At 41.2% G+C, this 20667-nt stretch overlaps 2 long non-coding RNA genes across 2 annotated transcripts in view; both read left to right on the top strand.

Annotated features, from left to right (window-relative positions):
- Positions 1-20667, top strand: part of LOC310688515 — a 699093-nt gene that overhangs the window by 543817 nt on the left and 134609 nt on the right. The gene's annotated exons all lie outside the window — the stretch shown is intronic.
- LOC310688542 overlaps positions 6964-20667 on the top strand; it is a 30582-nt gene continuing 16878 nt past the window's right edge. The window contains exon 1 of the long non-coding RNA XR_014517023.1: positions 6964-7012. This is a non-coding gene — a long non-coding RNA (uncharacterized lncRNA). The remainder of the gene's footprint in view (positions 7013-20667) is intronic.

Genomic DNA, 20667 nt, shown 5'->3' with positions numbered 1-20667 from the left:
CTGCCCTTATATCTGGTCCAGAAGCTGCAACTAGCTCAGAATGCACAGAGCTGGTTGTTGGCAACATGACATTCCTTTGTTGAAAGAACTGCACTGGTTGTCAATTTGCTGCTGGCTCAGGTTCAAGGTTATTGTGTTAATTCACAAAGCCCTAAACAACTTGGGCCAAAATTATCTTAAGGGCCATCTGATTCCTCATGGTCCTACTTGATCAGTGAGATCCTCTGGCAGGACACTTCTGGTGGTTCCTCATGCCCCTGAACTTTGATTTGCCTTTACTAGCAACCAAGCTTTTAATGTGGCAGGACCTGCCCTGTGGAACTGCCTACCAGCAGAGATTTGGCAGGAATCATTCCTGCCGTCTTTTTAGACATCTCCTAAAAACTGTGTTATTCAGACAGGCCTTTGCACTGTGCATTCCTTTTCATCAACCAGTATTTTGTATGCTACCTACTTCCTTGGTGCATTGTTATGGACGTGTGGTGTTTAAATATTTAAATAAATTCAACAGAAGTTGGAGACACACTAAATAAGTTCAGCTTGTACTAGTAGTCAAGGTGGGTTTTTTCCCCCTAGGGCAGGGGAAAATAAAATGAAGAAAGGGCACCAGCAACTCAAAATACTCAAAATGAAAGCAAACATCCCAAATATAATAGCACAGATGTGTGGATAGGTTGCAATGGTAAATTTCTATACAAAGATGTCAAATACAAACTCTAACTGTAATCACACTATATATTGATTTCTGAAGCTCAATGAGTAGCTGGTCCATGAGCCCATTTCAAACAGAAACTTGATTCCAAGCACACAATCCCATCTCAACAGCCCAGTGTGGAAAAAATAAAATAGCCTACATATTTTACCTATGTATCATGCCCCTAAGAAGTGCTAAGGTCCCCTGTTAAAAGATCAGCCCTGATTTTAAAAAGTCCTGCTGGAGATGTGATCAAATGAAAACACATTTTCATATATGGTGAAATATACGAAACACCATGTTCATATATGGTGGCATTGCCTGTTTGAGCAAACATATCTCTGGCCTTGGAGCACCAGTGATGAAGGATGGACAGTCACAGATGTTTCCACAGTTGTAATGAGGAGGCCTTTGTGGTTGGACCTTCTACTTCTCCATCTCCACAGGCAGAGGAGGAAATCTGCAGAATCTTGTGATACCCCCTCCCCTTGGAGACCCCCCCCCCAGGATCATAGGATTGAAGCTTAACCTGTCTAAGTCTTTTACATTTTTTAATTGGTCTTGTTCATATTTATCCATCCATCCATTCATCCATCCATCTACACACTATCTGAACTCTTCTTGATCAGAATTGCACTAAAATTTCTGCTTGGGAGATTCAGGTCATGCAACAGAGTTAAATTTCCCTACTGCACCTGTATCATAAATTTGGGAACAGTTAGTGCCCCAAACTGGAACAGAGCCTCCCTCCAAGTTTTAGTTCTAAAGTTTTAGTCATTCTTATTTAATTCTTGGTGCTGTTTGAAGTTATACAGAGCTGCATTTATTCTACAGCAAAGTCAAAAGCGCTCACTCTTTTTGGCAATGCTGAAATGCCCATTATGATGTTTCTTTCAATAACTCCTTTAAAATGGTCATTTCCATTGTTCTGAATTGTCATAATTCTGAATTGGCTTTGTTTCCATCAATGACATCCATGTTCACCCAAATTCAATTGCATATATAAACCTTATAAGGCTGTGAAGTTATTGATATACTGATGTGATGTCATTAATTGAGTAGGATCATCTAAGTGAGTAAAACAGAAATTAAAAAAGTAATGACACTGGATAGAATTTTTTAAAAGGTGAATATTTTTGCAACTCCTGCTCATACAACCAATCTGGGTAGATTGGCAGGGTGGAGAGAAGCAAACTTTAAGTGTATTTAATCAGTTCCATAAACCTCAGCCTTTTGTGTGTTCAGTTAGCTGTGTGTATTGACTCTACCCTATAGCTCTGCGTAAGGTCCAAAATTGCACTGAAATGGCTACGTGTACAATTTGTACACAGTTTGTTCACATGGCAAATCAAATGTAGGGATTGAAGCTTGCTATACGGTCAGTCTCCCTGCCTCCCCCATGTGTATTCAGACTGGCCATATGAACTATGAAAGTATTCTGGGGAAATGGTGTTTACCTCATCAAATAGCTATTTCTGGCAAGAAACAGAAATAGAGAATATTCATGCAGACCTAACAGATGCTTTCCAGGAAAGCAAATCTATGCAATTCACAATGCACTCATCTGAACAGGCTCTTTTAAATGCACATTTGCCTCTTCTGAATTTGCCTATATGTTGTATTACCCTTAAGAACAGATTAACCAATTTAGGATTTGGCCAATATTCTTTTAATAATCAGTCATAAATGCCATGCAGGGGTGATCCTTGGTAATATGCCACCCTCTGCAAGGCTATTTGACACCCCCTCACCAGCCCTCACAGCACCATCTTAAGCCTGGCTTTGAGAAGGAGAGGCAAAACTCTGGCAGGGTCCTAGAGCCCTCCTACCTCCTTCTCAAAGGCGGGCAAGTGCTTGCCAGAATTTGAGAAGGTGCTGTTCCTGGCGGTGCATCCAGTGTGACTGCACCACTCACACTACCCTAAATCCGCCCCTGTGCCATGCCTTTTCCGCACAGGACACCACAGATTCTACAATACATAGGTGGAATGCAGAGAACCAATCTAGACACCATAATCTGGGTTAAAATGTAGATGCCACTGTGCTTACTTTTTTCTGGGAGTGTGCACACACCCCAATATTCTTCTTGAATCTGTATCTATGCATGTTTCTTAAAAAAATACGATCTGTTTTGGAGTCACTTTGTGCCTTCTCCAATTTGATCTGTGTTAGAGCCTCTGAACTGTCCCTTAGAGGAGGCCTCCTACAAGGGAAAGCTGTCCAAAATGCTACCTGAATAAAAAATTACCAAATAGTCCAGCAGCACCTTAGAGATGAACTAAGTTTGTTCTAGGTATTAAGCTTTCGTGTGCATGCATGAAAGAAGTTGCATGCACACGAAAGCTTATACCTAGAACAAACTTAGTTCGTCTCTAAGGTGCTACTGGACTATTTTTCAATTTTTTATTTTGACTGCATCAGACCAACATGGCTACCTACCTGAATCCAAAAGGCTACCTGTGGAGCTCTGAAGGTTATTATTAAGGTAGAGCAACATAGGATTTCTTTTTCAAAAAAAAAAAAAACAACTTAAATGAAGGAAGGGTGGAGCCTCATGGCACCAGCAGAAATCTTTGCAAGGGCTTCTGCTAGCAGAAGTAGTTAGAGTTGAATAGTGCCCAAGATGTGTCTATCAGCACATCTGCTCTTTTGAAATCATAGAATCATAGAATCATAGAGTTGGAAGAGACCACAAGGGCCATCGAGTCCAACCCCCCTGCCAAGCAGGAAACTGAGTGCAAGGCTCCAAGACCAACTATTGTCTCACAAAGATGAAAAACTAACAAAAATAGAGTAGCAGCTGGAATTATGATTTCCAGGTGTACAAAAAGAGAGGATGGTTGTACTATTCTCAACGTTGCGGGTGCTCAACAATAATTGGATTTGTTTTGGTACTGATTGGAAAGTCACACAAGAGTTTCAGGCTCTCAATTCCTAAGTGGTAGAGTGCTGTCTTGACTGAAATAAGAAGTAGAGTCAGGGGTGGCTCATCCGATTTCTCCACAGGAGGCGAAATAGGAAGATGCCATCCCATGGCTTTCTGCTGCTGCCCTTGCTGCCTCTGCTGAAGCCATGATTACCAGGTCACATGGTTGTGGTGTCTGGGTTCTGGAGAGACCTCACAGAGGCCTCTGGAAGCTTCACACAGCTATCCTGATACCCAGGAAAGCAAGATCTCTTGAGGGACCTTGCTAAAAGCCAAAAGCCATCACAGCTGCTTCTCCTCGCTTCTCCAGTGGTGGGGTGGGGTGTGTGTTCCTGCAGAGGGACCGCTTGCATTTGGGCTGTCCCCGCTAACAGTTCCCAGGCCAGGAACCTGTACTTCATATCAATAAAGGGTGATGACGGAAACTACAAATAAGGTTGTAATCTTATGCACGTTTACCTGAAGTTAAGTACATGCTCAACCTACTGCTGCTTTTATACGCTTACAAATGTGTGTTTCAGCCACTATAGCATTTCTGTTTCTCATCATCGTATTTTATTGAATTAGGTAAAAGAAATTGCCCGTAACACAAAAACCTAATAACCAATAATCATCACAAGTGGGTTGAGAAATACAAACAAGCCAAGGAGAGGGCAACAAAGACTGCAGAAGACAGTATTTCCAGGAGGAGTCATGTGAGATCATCATCATCTCACACCTCTCACTTGTCTGCTTATATACTGCCAATTTTCCAGCAACCCCTTAAAATAATAGACATTTAAATTTGCAACTTTTGTGTGTGTTCCCTGTGGGGTTGCAATTGGTATAATAAAACTACTTAAGTTGTCTTGGGAAGAAAATGTTAGAATGCAGCACCAGGATTAAACAGAATTGATTTTCCTATGGTGTAAATATATGATACAAGAGAACGAGGCTGTTCGAGTGAGTATTCAAATCCTGGCAAACGATCGTGATTGTAATCTTGCTCCAGTTCATCCAGCAGGCTCGTTAAGAAAAATGGCAAATTAGAAACAATATAGCTAATCTGGAAGGGGGAAAAAACAACAGCTGCTCCAAGTTTATATACCTTTGTAGAAATATTTTGGCATGGTATTATTCATCTGTGGGACTCGTGCTCGATATGATTAGCAAATGTATCTTCAGGAGGGTACCGGCGCAAGTGCCTGAATATTTCTCCAAATATTCTGTAAAAGGGAGCATAGTTGGCAAGGAAAAAGAAGCATTGAAGGAGTAGTGGTTCGTTAGTTGCTGTCTTTCCTATTAGGACTTCTATTGAATTTTTCTGTATGCTACAGATCACAATATAGTGAGCCTTTAGATTTAATGTGGACGTTACTAAGTCAAACTAGTGGTCTATCGAGACCAGTGCTGTTGACTTTATTTGCAAGTTCTTCACAATAGACTTTCCTAACCACACTGCTATCTAAGAGTCTTTTGGCTGCATACAGGAATAAACCCCTCTGGAAATCAGTGTGCATTTTCTTATTTCCTTTCCCTATAGGCTTTTGGGTTTTTGGTTTTGGTTTTTTTAAAGATTTTTTCAGGTGGCCTTCAGTTATTTTAAAGCTTATTCAGCACTTTCAAAACAATATTTAAAGCATTGTTTTGTGCAGGAGGAATGACTTCATGATTGCCACAGATGCAGGCCAATCAGCACTTTGGACAGGTGACTGGAGAGAAGGGAGGAACATGGATTTGTGATTGTCACCAGAGCTAGCCAATCAGTGTCCTGCACAGCTGATTTCTACCAGAATAGGAAGATTACGTTTGTTTCTGAGCCTGAGTCACCTCCTTGATTTGGAAGCTCATCTGTAAGCCCAAAAATAGGCGACTGCAGGTACACTTGCTACACCATATACATAGAGCAGTAATAAATACAGTGTTACCTTGGTTTGCAACCATTTTGGATTACAACTGTTTTGGATTACAACCACGTCAAACCCGGAAGTGTGCGCCCCTTTTTTGGATTACAACCCCCCCCTTTTTTGGAGGCCCCATTGGCGAAAGCGCGCCTTGGGTTACAACCTGTTTTGGTTTACAACTGGACCTCCGGAACGGATTATGGTTGTAAACCAAGGTACCACTGTACTGGAGATGGCGCATATTGAATGGTCTGAATCCAAAGCATACCCCTGAGCTATGCAGGAACAGCTCACCAGATGGGGTGGAGCTGCTATGTTAGCTTCCCAGCAGGTGGGTCAGGGGCAAGATGACCAAGAGGCCAATGTTGTGCATCAGCATTGGCAGAACCAGTCCTACCGGTGTTTTCATTCCACTGACCTCCCAGCCATCTCCCCAGTGATCCACCTGCCAGGAAGCTAGGGAAAAGCAAAGAGTCAGCAGCTAGGATACTATTTGGGGTAAGATTAACAGTACACATTTAAGAAGAACATACTGCCAAGAAGAAGGTGGTATTTGTCTACATATTCGCCATGCAGCTATTGTTCAAAATTTGCACTCAAATTTTGCAATGCAGTTCCCAAAACTCATACAATAATGCATGTATTGGGGTAAATTGTGCATAAAAATGCATATAGTAGTAAAAATAACATATAAAGCTCCATGATATTACGGATAAGTGCTTAAAAAATGTGTGTTGAGTTACATACGCTTCAGGTTACAGACTCCGCTAACCCAGAAATAGTACCTCGGGTTAAGAACTTTGCTTCAGGAGGAGAACAGAAATCGTGTGGCGGCAGTGGGAGGCCCCATTAGCTAAAGTGGTACCTCAGGTTAAGAACAGTTTCAGGTTAAGAACGGAGCTCCACAACGAATTAAGTACGTAACCAGAGGTACCACTGTAATGTATGCCTTCTCTCTTACTTACTCTGTGTATTATCCCTGATCCCTTGCTTGACTTGTTAATTATTGAAACCTGCCTCTTCTTCTTCACAGACTGATGATTTCACTGTGAACTCACTTGTTTATTACCCTGCCATTTTGGTTGGGATGGTTAGCTTGGCTTGATCTCTGGTTCCTGACCTCTTAGTCCTTACAAAGTCTGTGCACTGTGCACTTTGGTCGGCTTTTTTTTTTTTTACAAGACCTCGTTCTGCCAGTGTTCATTGCCAACCCCTGATCCTGCAAAATCCATTCACACCTGGTGCCTGAAAAGGCAGCGAGACAAAGCAAACAGGAGTCTGACGCTGCAGGGCGTATCTGATTGCCAGCCCAAAAGAAAAGAAAAGAAATGTATTCCAACTGAAAATGCTGCACAGCTTAGGAGCAGTAAAAACTTTCCTGTGTGCCTCTGATAAGTGCAACATTGCCTGTTTCGTACTGCAAAATCATGCTGCACAAGATTTCTCTTCTTTTCCACCCACACTCAAAGAGCTCCAGCTGGGCACAAGATTCTCCAGAGCTTTCAGAAGGTAAGTGGAGCTACAGATGGAACTCCTCATGACCAGAAGTGCCTTCCACACACACACAGTGGGACCTCTGGATCCAGGTCTATGGGCGCTGCACAGAGAATAATGTATTGCCCTATTCAGCTAACAAGTTTCTGTATGATCTCTGCAGCTTCAGCTTTATCAGTGACCATAGACAGAACCCAATCAGGGAAACTTTGCATAGAAGATACGCAGGGAGCACAGTGCTCGTATAAGTTGCCTGATGATGATTGCCCTGTGACTGAGACTGGCTGTCAAATGAGAAGTAATTTACTTTTAGCATTAGGAAGGCTGGCAGTGAAACTGAGATCACAAGAACTGTTCACAGGCTCTTAGTCACAGCAGCTTAGTTTCATCTTTCACAGTCTTTGGAAAGTATGAAAAATGATAAATCTAAGCCCCAATGGTCTGATCTACAGATATAGATATATTGTGTGGGTAGGGGCGGGGGCAGGCAGATTTAAAATGGATTTCTGCTCCCAAGGTTATAAATTTTAAAGCTGCGACGCTACGTTCAGACCATGAATAGCTTTGGTTTAAGGCTAAAGCTCTGATATGATGATTCTGAGTTATCTGTAAGACTAAATTATTAAGGACTTACTTTTTGCTCTGGGCAAAGATAGCAGAACTGAGTAAAACAATGTGTGCATCTCATACCAAAGAAGACATGTTTCCCAATCTGAAGACCAGGAAAAAGAAGAATCCTGGTATTATTCATGACTCCACTCCTCAACGACACCCTTTCCCTCTAGGCCAGGCCATCTTTCATCACAGCACATGCCCAGCACAAACTTTCACAAGCTTCTGCCAAAATGTTCCAAAATTCATTTCCATGTATAAAGTGTGACACATGATGTGCACCAGCCATTTAATTTTGTGCACCATGTAGTTCACCAGCCAATTAGCAGAGGTTTGTTTCATTCTTTTAATATCCAATGATGGGATGAAATCAGAGGGTGCAATCTCATAAGAGTTAAGCACATTTTATTCCTATCAATTTCAAAGGATTGAGTGTGTGCTGAAATTAGAGGGACTTAAAAGGAATCTAATTGTGGCAGGATTGTACCCATAGTTATCTGGAAAGGAATTATCCTGGATACCCTAGTGAACCCTATGCTTGAACCAGAGCCAGCAATCCATAATTGTGTAACAGAAAAATGTTGGTGAATTTTTAAACTGTACTTTGATATAAAATTTCTGGCTTGAATCAATAATTTTTAGCTGGTTAATAGTTAGCTGATTACACACTGTTTTATTTGGATGTGGGTTGTTGGCAGAGTAGCTAAATTGCAGCTACGAAATCAAATCATGTTCAGTACTGATTCTTTTCTTGAAATTAAAACTATGTCCAACCACTTGTTAAAATATTCAAAAACGTTTACTTGCAGAACATATAGCTAAAGAAGAATGTATGCAAAGTATTTGCATTCACATGCTTATCCAAGCACGGGCTTATTTTTTTCTTACTTGAAGATCACAGCTTCTCCTTTAAACACTCAAACAAACTGTTTCTTTCTCTCTTTCAGTCCTTGCGCTCAGCCTTCTGCACACGGCTCAGCGAGGGTCATGCAGTTCCTTCTGAGAAGTTTCCACTTTCTCCTTCCAGCAGATTTCTCCTTACTGCTTCTTTGGGAGAACATCAACTTCCATACTTCTTTCTGGCACATACATTCACACAGAAACATTAGCACTCCTCATTTCTATTGTGTTGAGGGAGAAAGATATCCAACACTGTCTCTTCTTCAGTGTTCGTGGAGATGTCATTACATCTCATTACAATCAAGTCACTCAAACACAAAACAAAATGGAGAATGTAGTAAGATACTACAAGGTTAACCAATCACACGAGAGTTACTGGTGAACATTCACTTCCAATTTATTAACTCTATTAACTCCAAAGAAGGAAATTAATTATCAGCTGTGTGTCCATTTTGTGGAGAAATTGCTTATTAAACTGACCCTGGTCTTTATTGGTGCAATGTGTTCAGTTTGTCAAAACAAGATATAAAGTGATGGTTTTAAAATTTAACTATTTTACATGGCACTTTTTCATTATTCCAGAAGGTGGCATAATTAAGGCATAGTTAATTACTGTTGGGGATTAATAAGTGGAAGTGCTTTATGGTTTAGATCTATTCCATATAGTGTCCATAGACAGAATGGAATTTAAGGGCATCTTTTAACATTTGCCTTTTAAAGGCAAAGATTTGTGACAGAGCTGTATTTAAATGGGATGTGCAGAACCACCCCCAAATCTCATCTAATAATTCTTGCTAGCCACATGTAAACTTTTTTGCTTTCTTTGAAATCAGACATGCCACTGAGATTCATAATTACCTGTTTGATAATACAAATTATCCATTCCACATTGTTTGGTTTCATTGTGAGTTGAGTGTCATTTCCCTTGGAAGTTCTTCTTTGAATGAGATTCTGCACAAGAGATTCCTTCATTTTTCAGAATGACCAGGTGCTTTGTAAGCAAAGGTGCACAAGTTGTTTAAAGTTAGCTCCTCACTTTCCATGGAACTCTTATTGAAGCTCCTGCTGCTGGTTGTGAAACTACATGAAGTACAAATCCAGGTGCTTTTTAACAACAACCTCTTATTCGCAATGAAACTTACATTGCTGTGAATTATATGACCAGATCACCCAATCAAGCAGCCTTTACTTCATGAGTCTCTACTCCTTGTGTGGGTCAGTTATCTCCAGTGTTTCTTCCAAATGTTTCACATGGCAAAGTCTTCTACCTGGATTTAAAAGCTCTCTTGTTCCCTGATGTTGTTGGTTTTTTTGCTGGTGGTCTTCTCCATGACTTGTGTTGGGAAGTAACAATTTGCCACCACCAGCATGGGATGTCTGTGGCCAGTATGAGGAAGACCAAGAGAATGAACACAGGAAACTGGTATTGGGTTGGATTAAGCCACAACTTTATTGATTAAAGGTAAGGGTTTGGGCATGTATCCAGCACCAGGCAGCCAGGATCATTTGGATCATTTGTGTTATCAAACCTTTGCTGCACCTTCCCTCTCTCTTTGGTGATGGGGGTGAAGGGAGTTCAGAAATGTCCATGGAGATATGGGAGATAATTGTTTGAATTTTAGTGGAAAGAGGAATTAGCAAAATTACAGTTACAATGTGACTCAAGAGCTACTTTGTTTTCTTCTTCTTAAAAAACATTTTTAATTGTATTTTTATTAAAGATTTTCTTGGTTTACAAAAGTAGGTGCAATGTCTCTCCCCACCCCCCACCCCAAGTAACATTTTTTACCGATCGGTTTCATTTGTTGAGACATTAGGAAGAAAAGGGAGAAAGAGGTGGAGGGGGAAAAGGTGAGTGGGCGTGGGGTGGGGTGGCAATGTTTCTATTTTACTTAATATATGTGGGGGTTTGTGTCAGTGTCGCTTGTGCACTCTCTGCTATTCACTTGTGTTCCTTTGGTGGTGAGAGAGGTTGGGGTTGGCCTAGGGTATGGTTGTTTGTTTGTGATTGGCTGTGGTGATCTTTGTTTTCATGTGTGAGTGGGGTGGGTGGGTGTTTTGGATCAGGTTAGCCATATTGATTTGTATGCTGTTGGTGGATTTTTGTCATTTCTTCTTGGGCTGTGTATGTGATAAAGGGGAGCCATACAGGTCTCTACTAAGTATTATGGCTACTCTGCAGGCCTTCCCTGAGCCTAGTGCAACCCATTGTTTCCCCCCCCAAAATATATTTATTAAAGTTTTTTAAAATATAACAATGAAAATGAAAAATAAAAAGAAACAAAATACAAAATACAACATAAAAACAGTTAAAAAACAAATAGTTTTCCATAACATATCTTCCTTACGCTTATTTCCCCAGACCTCCTCATACCTCCCTTCTTTGTATTCCACTTCAATTTGTTAGTTCAGCAAATCCTTACCATTAAACTTTTACCCATTTGTAAACCTTTTTTTTCCCGTATCTCCTAAAGCATTACAGCTGGAAACCCCTTAGTTTCTTTCCAACATCCTTCTAACATTCATTAATTTTACAATATTTCTGTAAATGGTCTTTAAATTTCTTCCAGTCTTCTTTCACCAACTCTTCTCCCTGGTCTCGGATTCTGCCAGTCATTTCTGCCAATTCCATGTAGTCTATCACCTTCATCTGCCATTCTTCCAGAGTGGGTAAATCTTGTGTCTTCCAATACTTTGCAATGAGGATTCTTGCTGCTGTTGTAGCATACATAAAATAAGTTCTATCCTTCTTTGGCACCAATTGGCCGACAATGCCCAGGAGAAAGGCCTCTGGTTTCTTCAGGAAGGTATATCTAAATACCTTTTTCAGTTCATTATATATCATTTCCCAGAAAGCCTTAACTGAAGCCGGGGTCGCTCAGGAGTTTGCTCCCTCTGGGTGGGTTGTGTATTTCTTGTAAGAATTAAAAAAACATTTTTAAAGGATAAAATGACTAGGAACTATGACCTATGCTACACGTTTCAAAAAAATAGGCCAGAAGTGTTCCTGTTCCAGGAGCAGAAGGCAAATGGCTGCCCATGTGTGGTGTCCTTCCCACAAAAGTTTCTGGCTCCATGTTGAGTGTGAATCGCACTTATTAGCCACTTAGATCTACTTTTTTAAAAAAATGTATTAAAAACAGTCTCAGACTGCCTTATAATCATAAACCAACAAAATCCCCCCAACAGCCCACCTTCCCCACCAAAATGTCTGCCCGTATTTTTTCAGGTAGATTTTGTACCCTAATTCCTCAGAAGCCCTATAGTTTCTGCTCAGCAGAAACATTTAGTCCACCCCTAATAGTCAGCTGATGTCTAGATAATGCCCATCTCTACTTGCCAGTGTAGTCTTGGCAAGATGTTCAAGAGCCTGGTAGTGATCATTGAGAAGACCTTTGTTTTCACTAATGTGCTTCCAACATTGAGCTGAGAGGGGATGGGAAAGACACAGAAGAAGAGCCTCTCTTCGGGTGCACCTCCTGCTGGAGTGAGGCAGATGTCACAGACAGATCAGCTTGATTGACACTTAATGTTTTCTGAGAATCACAGGTAAGGATATACAGAATCTCACTAAGAAATTCAATTGGCCATATTGAAATATTGCTCTGTGCTGACCTTTTTGGTAGGAGGAGCCCAGAACTCTCAAAGAGCCTTCCCTAAGGCCTCAGCACAAGCAAAATTGTCAACAATATTAACAATGTGTGGGATCAGCTGGTCACCTTTTGCTCCTGACCTGATTGGCATCATGTGCATGCAAGAAGTTCAACCACTTTACATTGGTTAGGGGCGATGCTAAGATATGTGGCAAGAAGGCCTGATAGTCCATCACAACTGGCAGGTGGTACAGTACTGGTATGGAGGAAAATAACAAGAGGCTTGGTACCCACACTGAGGCACCATTGTAGTGAAGGGAGTAATATCCAGCCCATTTCTGGACATGAAGAAATGATGGAGCCTTCTTTGGGGATGGGAACTTCTGTGATCTCAAAGGCCCGACAGCTCGAGGCTTGCAGTGGGATTTTTCTTCCACAAGCTTAATGCTTCTGCCTTGAGCTTCCTCAAAGGAAGAGATACAGACTGATCTCAAACTAGGTGTCAGAGTAAGGCCATCATCCTATGTCGGTTTGGAGTTGTGATGATGAATAAAAACAGACAAAGAGATGTTCGTTTTAAGGACAAAGAACTGTCATAATAAAGTTGTGGCCCTGTTCATCCCTTGTCTCTTTCTGGACATTGGTAGTGAACAACTGGACATACCACCTTCCTTTGTCACTCTGTGTAATACAGTCTCTGTACTTGTAAGAGTCTATCACCCTAAATGTTTTATAGTAGGATTTTTGGAGGGGTTTTTTTGCAGGCACTGAATAAAATGTCTTACCCTCTACCAATTCAATTGACAAGCCACTGCTTAATCTAGTCAAGCAGCTCACCTTCCTAGTGTATTTAGCTATCGTCTTATGGATTAGCCCCCTATAACGCACTGTATCCAAAAGCATTTTCTAAAATCCAGCTAAAATAGGTCCCCAGCTTTTCTTCACTCAAGCCTTCTAGATACTTACTCAAACAGTTATTTCGGATATGTTAAACATGACCATGGTGTCTGAATTCACGTGGATTTATGTTTAATTAAATCAAATGCTTCGTGGTATGCCCTCAGACTCTTCTCCTTATCAGTTCTTTTTAAAAGCCTTTAAAAAAATAAAAATAAGACCTCATTGTATTTGTGGGGGAAATGGATTATCACATAGCTAGGTTTAGATGAGGGATCTTCTCAGTCAAAAATACATTAGTGTCAAAATGGTTGAATTTTTATTTAGGGTTACACTGTATCACTTTTAACATCGTAAGAAAAATAAGTATTTGCAGTTTGAAAGTTCTGAGTAAGACCAATACATTTTGCTGACTAAGGTGAAGGGCAAGGTGAGCTGACTGAACTTTAAGTTGAATCTTACTTCAACACAGGCAAAGGGACAGTAAGCAGAGCACACAATATGGTACACATATAGTAGCTCTTTCCTCCAAACAGTGGGAAATAGCTTGGAAGTTCCAGAGGAATGGCCAAAGATTTCTGGTTCTGCTCCCAGAATCCTGACATGGCCACACTCCCATGCTTAATGGTAGGACCTGTGCTGGTTCTGAGGCATGTCACCTTAGAAAGTAATAAACCATGGCTTAGTGCAAATACGTGAACTTGCTGGCTTCTGAGGAGGATATTACAACACCTTTGTTCCTCTCGAGACTTTTAAAGTCAGGGCACCACAGCAGCTAAGCTCAGGCTCGGCTTAGCATGTGATCCAAACCTAGGATCACAGTTAAGGCCTCTTAAGTGTGGCCTTATCCTTATGGATCATCCTTATCCATGATCTGTAGTCAGGCTTATTTTTAGGGGAGAAATATGATGAACATCTCTTCCCAAAATATTTCTTGCTTGAGGGAAATAATAATGAGGAAAAATTACACTGCAGTCTTATATAAGTTTACTTACTTTCTGCTTCCATGTCTGCTCAACAGTAAGTTTAACTGAGTTCAACTAGACTTCTTCCCAGGTAAGCATGTTTAGGATTGCAGCCTTAACTCATCAATTTTAGGATGCATCCTTCTATCTGCCAGCAGCCTTGTATGTTTGTAATATATTACTGAAGGGAAACATGTGTTAAGAAGCATTTATATTATCAAAAGGATAAGACTTCTGCTCTGTGAAACACTTGATTTATATCATTCACTTTGTTTGCTGCAGTTCATGCCTGAAACTTCACCTGTTATATTTTACAGTTTCTGTGGCAAATGCCAGCATCTAACAGTTTGTTGCAACAGAATTTGACTAACTCCTCCCTTTATGAAACCCAGTTCATTATATTCTTGATCTGGTTGTTGCATTTTTATGGCAAGATAAAAGACATCCTAGAAAGGAACTATGTATGCCTGAAAAGTTGTATTTGTTTATTTTTAAAGAATTATGCACTGTCTTTTAGGGTAGCTGTTATCCCCGATACAGTGGTGCCTCGCAAGACGAAATTAATCCGTTCCATTAGTCTCTTCGTCTTGCGGTTTTTTCGTCTTGCGAAGCACGGCTATTAGCGGCTATTAGCGGCTTAGTGGCTATTAACGGCTTAGCGGCTTTAAGAAAAAGGAAACAAACTCGCAAGAACTCGCAAGACGTTTCGTCTTGCGAAGCAAGCCCATAGGGAAATTCGTCTTGTGGAACGACTCAAAAAACGGAAAACTCTTTCGTCTTGCGCGTTTATCGTCTTGCGAGGCATTCGTCTTGCGAGGTACCACTGTAGATTCAATACAGTCTATAGAATAATAACAACCTAAGTTCCAAACCATTACATAATAATAATAATAATAATAATAATAATAATAATAATAATAATGTGTGTGTGTGTGTGTGTGAGAGAGAGAGAGAGAGATGGGAGATAAAGGTAATAAAAACCAAAACAAGAAACCTAAATAATCTAGCATAATCAAACCATTTTAAAACCAGTGAATCAATCAATCAATCAATCAATCAATCAATCAATCAATATTGCATTCAAAGACCAAACAACAGAATTAACAGCAACACATCTGCACCAAGGGGTGGGGGAAGCAGAGGACAAAACTGAAAATTTCCTATAAACTTATTTACATTAAAAATAGCACTCCTTCAGCTAAAATCTATGATCCAGAGTTTAAAATCAGTATTCATTCACCGACCATTGCTGTCACTGCAGCCTGTCTTGTCCTCGTTGCCATAAAACAGAATTTCGCAACAGGCCTGGTGATATTCAAATCTTTGTCAGAAAGAAGGTATTTAACATAAGTTTCCTCTAAGCAGCCTGGTAGTTTCCTTAATAACGGTTGAATTAGCTCTCTTCGGGTATCATAATAAAGCGAGCAATATAGAAGAACGTGCCGAATGGATTCAAACCAATTTAAAACCAGCTTTACATTTTTAACCCTGTAAGAACACCTTTCTGCATGGGACACTGGAGAGGAAATGTGGGGACTCTGTGGTCTTCCAGATACTGCTGGCCTCCAGCTCCCACCAGTCCAGACAGCATAGCCACCTCCTGGACTCAGCCAATGTGCTCTGAACTAATTTTAAGATGTACCGGTACTTTAACTAATTGATTGCCTGCTCTTATGTTCTTTGTATACTGTCTTAGTTTCATGACGTTAGCCGCCTTGAGCCCGGCTCTGGCCGGGGAGGGGGGGGTACAAATTAAAATTTATTTATTTATTTATTTATTTGGCTAGTTCAAATTAATCAGGGGGGGACACATAATTCAGATACACATGGTTGGTCAGACAGATACAAGTTCCTGGTCCACATCTTGAAGCCACATTAGCTGAAACTGGTTCCATAAAACTGGGCCAGATGGCGTATCAGACACCTCATATGGATTAACAGAATATCAAAAGAACAACATAGAAGCACTGTGCAGCCTTTCTAAAATGGGATATAATCAACAGAAGGTGAGGAAGAAGAGAGGCTCACAGCTGCGGTTCCCACTCTGAGCCTCTACACATTGATCAGGCCAGCTGCAAAGAATGACAGCTGAGTTTAAAAGGTAAAGTAAAGGTACCCCTGACCATTAGATCCAGTCACGGATGTCTCTGGGATTGCGGCGCTCTTCTCTCTTTTTAGGCTGAGGGAGCCGGCATTTGTCCGCAGACAGCTTCCAGGTCATTAATTCATAAAAGTATTTGTATACCACAATTTCAGTTTAAAAAATCAAAGTGGTTTACAACATGTATTATAAAAACCACACAAAAATTAAATCACCAGCTATTACGGAATATGTTTTTTTCTTAATTGTCTGCATAAGTCGGGCATCAAATGAAAGCTTTCAGCAAACATTTGGAGGTTAATATAGAGAGCATCTGGTAAATCTCTACTGAAAGAACATTCTGCAGGAGTTGGCCAATACCGCTGAGGGAGCAGTTTCAAGATGAAGTCAGATGAGCCTCACCAACTTGGAAGACAGCCAAGGAAGCTCCTACACAGTGCTCCCCCCCCCAAGAAATACAGATGTCGTGGCGCTGTGGGTTAAACCACAGAGCCTAGAACTTGCCGATCAGAAGGTCGGCGGTTCAAATCCCCGTGACGGGGTGAGCTCCCGTTGCTCGGTCCCTACTCTTGCCAACCTAGCAGTTCAAAAGCACATCAAAGTGCAAGTAGATAAATAGGTACTGCTCTGGCGGGAAGGTAAACGGCGTTTCCATGCGCTGCTCTGGTTCGCCAGAAGCGGCTTAGTCATGCTGGCCACATGACCCAGAAGCTGTACACCGGCTCCCTTGGCCAGTAAAGTGAGATGAGCGCTGCAACCTCAGAGTCGGCCACGACTGGACCTAATGATCAGGGGTCCCTTTACCTTTACTCACCATGAAGTTGTTATAGTAAGTGCCACACGTTTTAACAACAGCAAAAAGATGTGCTGGTACTGAATACCCCCTGGGTATTCAGTAATACACTGAAGAAAACACTGCTCCTACAGATGATCTCAGGGAATGAGATGGGGTATAAGGGTTCAGGCCTTCCCTAAGGTATCCTGGACCTAAATTGTCCAAGGATCTTGAACCTGGCTTGGTAGTAGTCCGTTGAGGGAAAGGAAGTGGCAGAAATGGTTGAAAAGCTGAGGCCTGGTCCCCTCCAGTTTTGCAGCTAACGTATTGTAGAGGAAATGGAGCAAACTAACCCATGCACCTTAAATTGTTTATGAAGTGTGCTGTGAGGTAGGAGAAGTTTCCATCTGTCTCATTGTACACAGAACATTCTCTTTGGAAATGTGAGTGCTGTAAACTACTCTAATCCGATCTTATGTGCATAGTCCACTGTCAGAAAACCAGCAAATTCACCAGCCATTTGATTTGTGGAGAGAAAAGAATGGGAAATACAAAATCCAGGCTCCCAAGCTGCTTGTGGGTCTGAGAGACAGGGTCTTTTCAGTTGTAACACCTTTGCTGTGAGATGCAATCCAGAGGGAAGTTCACCATGGTCTGATTAGTGCTCTGTGTGTTTGTTTGTTTTTGCATAGTACAGTCATACCTCGGGTTACAGACGCTACAGGTTGGGTTTTTTCGGGTTGCAGACTGCCAAAACCCGGAAGTACCAGAATGGGTTACTTTCAGGTTTCGGCGTTCGTGCATGTGCAGAAGCGCCAAATCGCGACCTGCACGTGCGCAGACGCACTGCTGCAGGTTGCTGACGCTGCGGGTTGCGAATGTGCATCCCACACAGATCACGTTCGCAACCCGAGCGTCCACTGTATATGGTTTTACAGAAGGATTTTGATGGTTGCTGTAGTTCTGTTGTGTTTTGTTGTTATTATTGTGGTGCTTATGTAATCCGATTTATTTGTAATGAAGCAGTCCAACTACAACTCAAAAGAGACCTGTTGAAATGGATGGACTTAAATGTCCAGCCTCATGGTGTAATGGTTAACAGTGTGGTGTAGTGGTTAAGAGCGGTAGTCACGTAATCTGGGAAACCGGGTTCGTGTCTCCGCTCCTCCACATGCAGCTGCTGGGTGACCTTGGGCCAGTCACACTTCTCTGAAGTCTCTCAGCCCCACTCACCTCACAGAGTGTTTGTTGTGGGGGAGGAAGGGAAAGGAGAATGTTAGCCGCTTTGAGACTCCTGAAGGGGAGTGAAAGGTGGGATATCAAGTCCAAACTCCTCCTCCTCATCCTCCTTCATGCAACCAACATGCTTAACTCTAAATGATTCATGAAGGCTGCCCTGCCTGGCTTACATAGGTCATACCCCCTCACTTGGGGAGAAAAGGTTACCAAACTCATTGTTTTCTCCTTTCTTTCCACCATGTGGACCAATTAGTAAGGATGTCTAAGCTAGATGCACTAAACTTAGATCATGTGCCTTTAGCAAGCCATCTTTGTTTTCGTTTTAATTATGTTTATTAAAATTTTCAGGTATACATTTCCATCAAAATTATCATATATCCATCAACTTCCCTCTTTCTCCTTCCATGGTTCTTTAAATTTTCCCATAGTTTCTGCATATTCTAGGGGGGGGGGAGAATCCAAAATCCATTAAATTTAACCCCCTCCCAATTATCTCTCTCTATAGAATGTTATACTGTTGAATTTACTTTAATCCTGCTAGTGTTTTCACTTGCTTACAGTTATTTTCCAAATATTTCCAAAGCCATCTGTGTTTCTATACATTTTTGAAATTAAGTTGTATTGCCTGTTTATTCTTGCTGCTGTGTGGACATGAATCTGAACTTTGAAGAGTTTGTAAGTAAACCATTTTAACTTGTCAAACATGTGGTCTCTTTATATGCTAAAGGGGAAGTGGGAAGCTTTGGGAGAAATTTGGAAGACAAAATTTTAAAGACTACATTTCCTACATTTCCATGCTTTACTTTGCTGTATGTTTATATAAATTCAAATTTGATTTGTTTTAATAATTCAGATGTTTCAGCTACAGTTTTAGGGTGGCAGCCTCCCAAAATTTCTCCATCCTGTTAGCAGATGTCAAAATAGGGACAGGGTAAAATAGGAACCCACCAACTATTGGGGAAGAATTCTCCAACCATTTTGGGATGGCTGAGAAAGAAAAGTCTGAGAAAATTTAGCTTTGTTAATACTGACTGAAGCTATACAGTGGTGCCCCGCAAGACGAATGCCTCGCAAGACGAAAAACTCGCTAGACGAAAGGGTTTTTCGGTTTTGCGTTGCTTTGCTAGACGAATTTCCCTATGGGCTTGCTTTGCAAGACGAAAACATCTTGCACTTTTTTCTTAAAGCCGCTTGAAGAGGCGCAGTTGCGACGGACCGTGCTTCGCAAGACGAAAAACATCGCAAGACGAAAAGACTCGCGGAATGAATTATTTTCGTCTTGCGGGGCACCACTGTAATTAGTATTCTCCAGATTGTGTGTGTTAGTGTGAAATTATTCAACAGTTTCGAGAGATCTCCCCAAATATTTTTTTACACCCCCCCCCCAAATTCTTTCATTATAAAATTCAATCCAGCCCCAAATTTTCAGCAAATTGTTTTGTGCCTTTGTTTGTTTTTTTAACTTACCTTAATAAATGCTTTTAATCTTTCAGCAGTAAAGAAGTGGTTCAGGTTTTTCCTTTTGCTGATAGTGTTATTAAGGAGAATTCAGATAATGTGCACGCAATCTCATTTAACTACAGAGATTGTTCTAAAAAGATACCTCTTTGAATTAGTTGCTGTTACAGGTGCAATGTGATGCTAATTCTCTTCAACAAAACAGAACTGTGTAAGGGGTCTTTTAAAGTTCTGTCTCATTCAAAGCACTGAGGTAACATCCAAAGTGTACAAGTCACTGCTGGCCTCATCAAGTGCAGCTTATATAACCCATATCTTTGTGACAGGAAAGTTGTTGAGAGAGAAAGTGGAGTAGCCAGTAGGAGGAGAAAATGCAGAACAAAGAAAGGAAAGAAATTATTGGATACATTATCCTATGGATGTTTTAGATTTAGAGTTGCTCATGGCAATCTGTCCTGAATATTATTTGTCTATCTGAACATCACTGTCACCTTGCTTGGTTCATCTAGACCAGAAATTTCCAACTTCAGCAATTCAGATAAGAATATAAAAAGAGACCTTCTGACCAAAGGTTCTTCTAGCCCAGCCTTCCTTAACCTGGTGCCCCCTCCACCCTGGTTTAGGATTACAGCTTACATCAGCCACAGGTAGCATGAACAATAGTCAGGGATGATAGGGGTTGTGATCCAACAAATTCTGGAAGACACTAGGACGATCTAGTCCAAAATTATTGGAAGGATGATCCAGTCCAAAATTATTTTTATTATTGCAATTCACTATCCATCATCTCCAAAGGCAGCGCCCCACATAGAGAGCATTTCAGGAATCCAATCTGCATACTACCAGATTATGGAGTACAGTGACCAAATCAACTCTGTCCAACAGGGGCTATAGCTAGTGAACCAGTCAAAGATGATCAAAGGCACCCCTGGACACTGAGGCAACCAGAGCCTCCAGAGGAGGGCAACCAAAATGGTCAAAGGCCTGGAAATGATGCCTTATGAGAAACGGCTAAGGGAGCTGGGCATGTTTAGCCTGGAGAAGAGGAGGTTAAGGGGTGATATGATAGCCATGTTCAAATATATAAAAGGATGTCACATAGAGGAGGGAGAAAGGTTGTTTTCTGCTGC

Source organism: Podarcis liolepis (genome assembly GCF_965112155.1).
Source record: "Podarcis liolepis genome assembly, chromosome: 11".
NCBI classification, from domain to species: Eukaryota; Metazoa; Chordata; class Lepidosauria; order Squamata; family Lacertidae; genus Podarcis; species Podarcis liolepis.
Note: the sequence above shows the minus strand (reverse complement) of the source record. Positions and strands in the feature narration are given on the sequence as shown.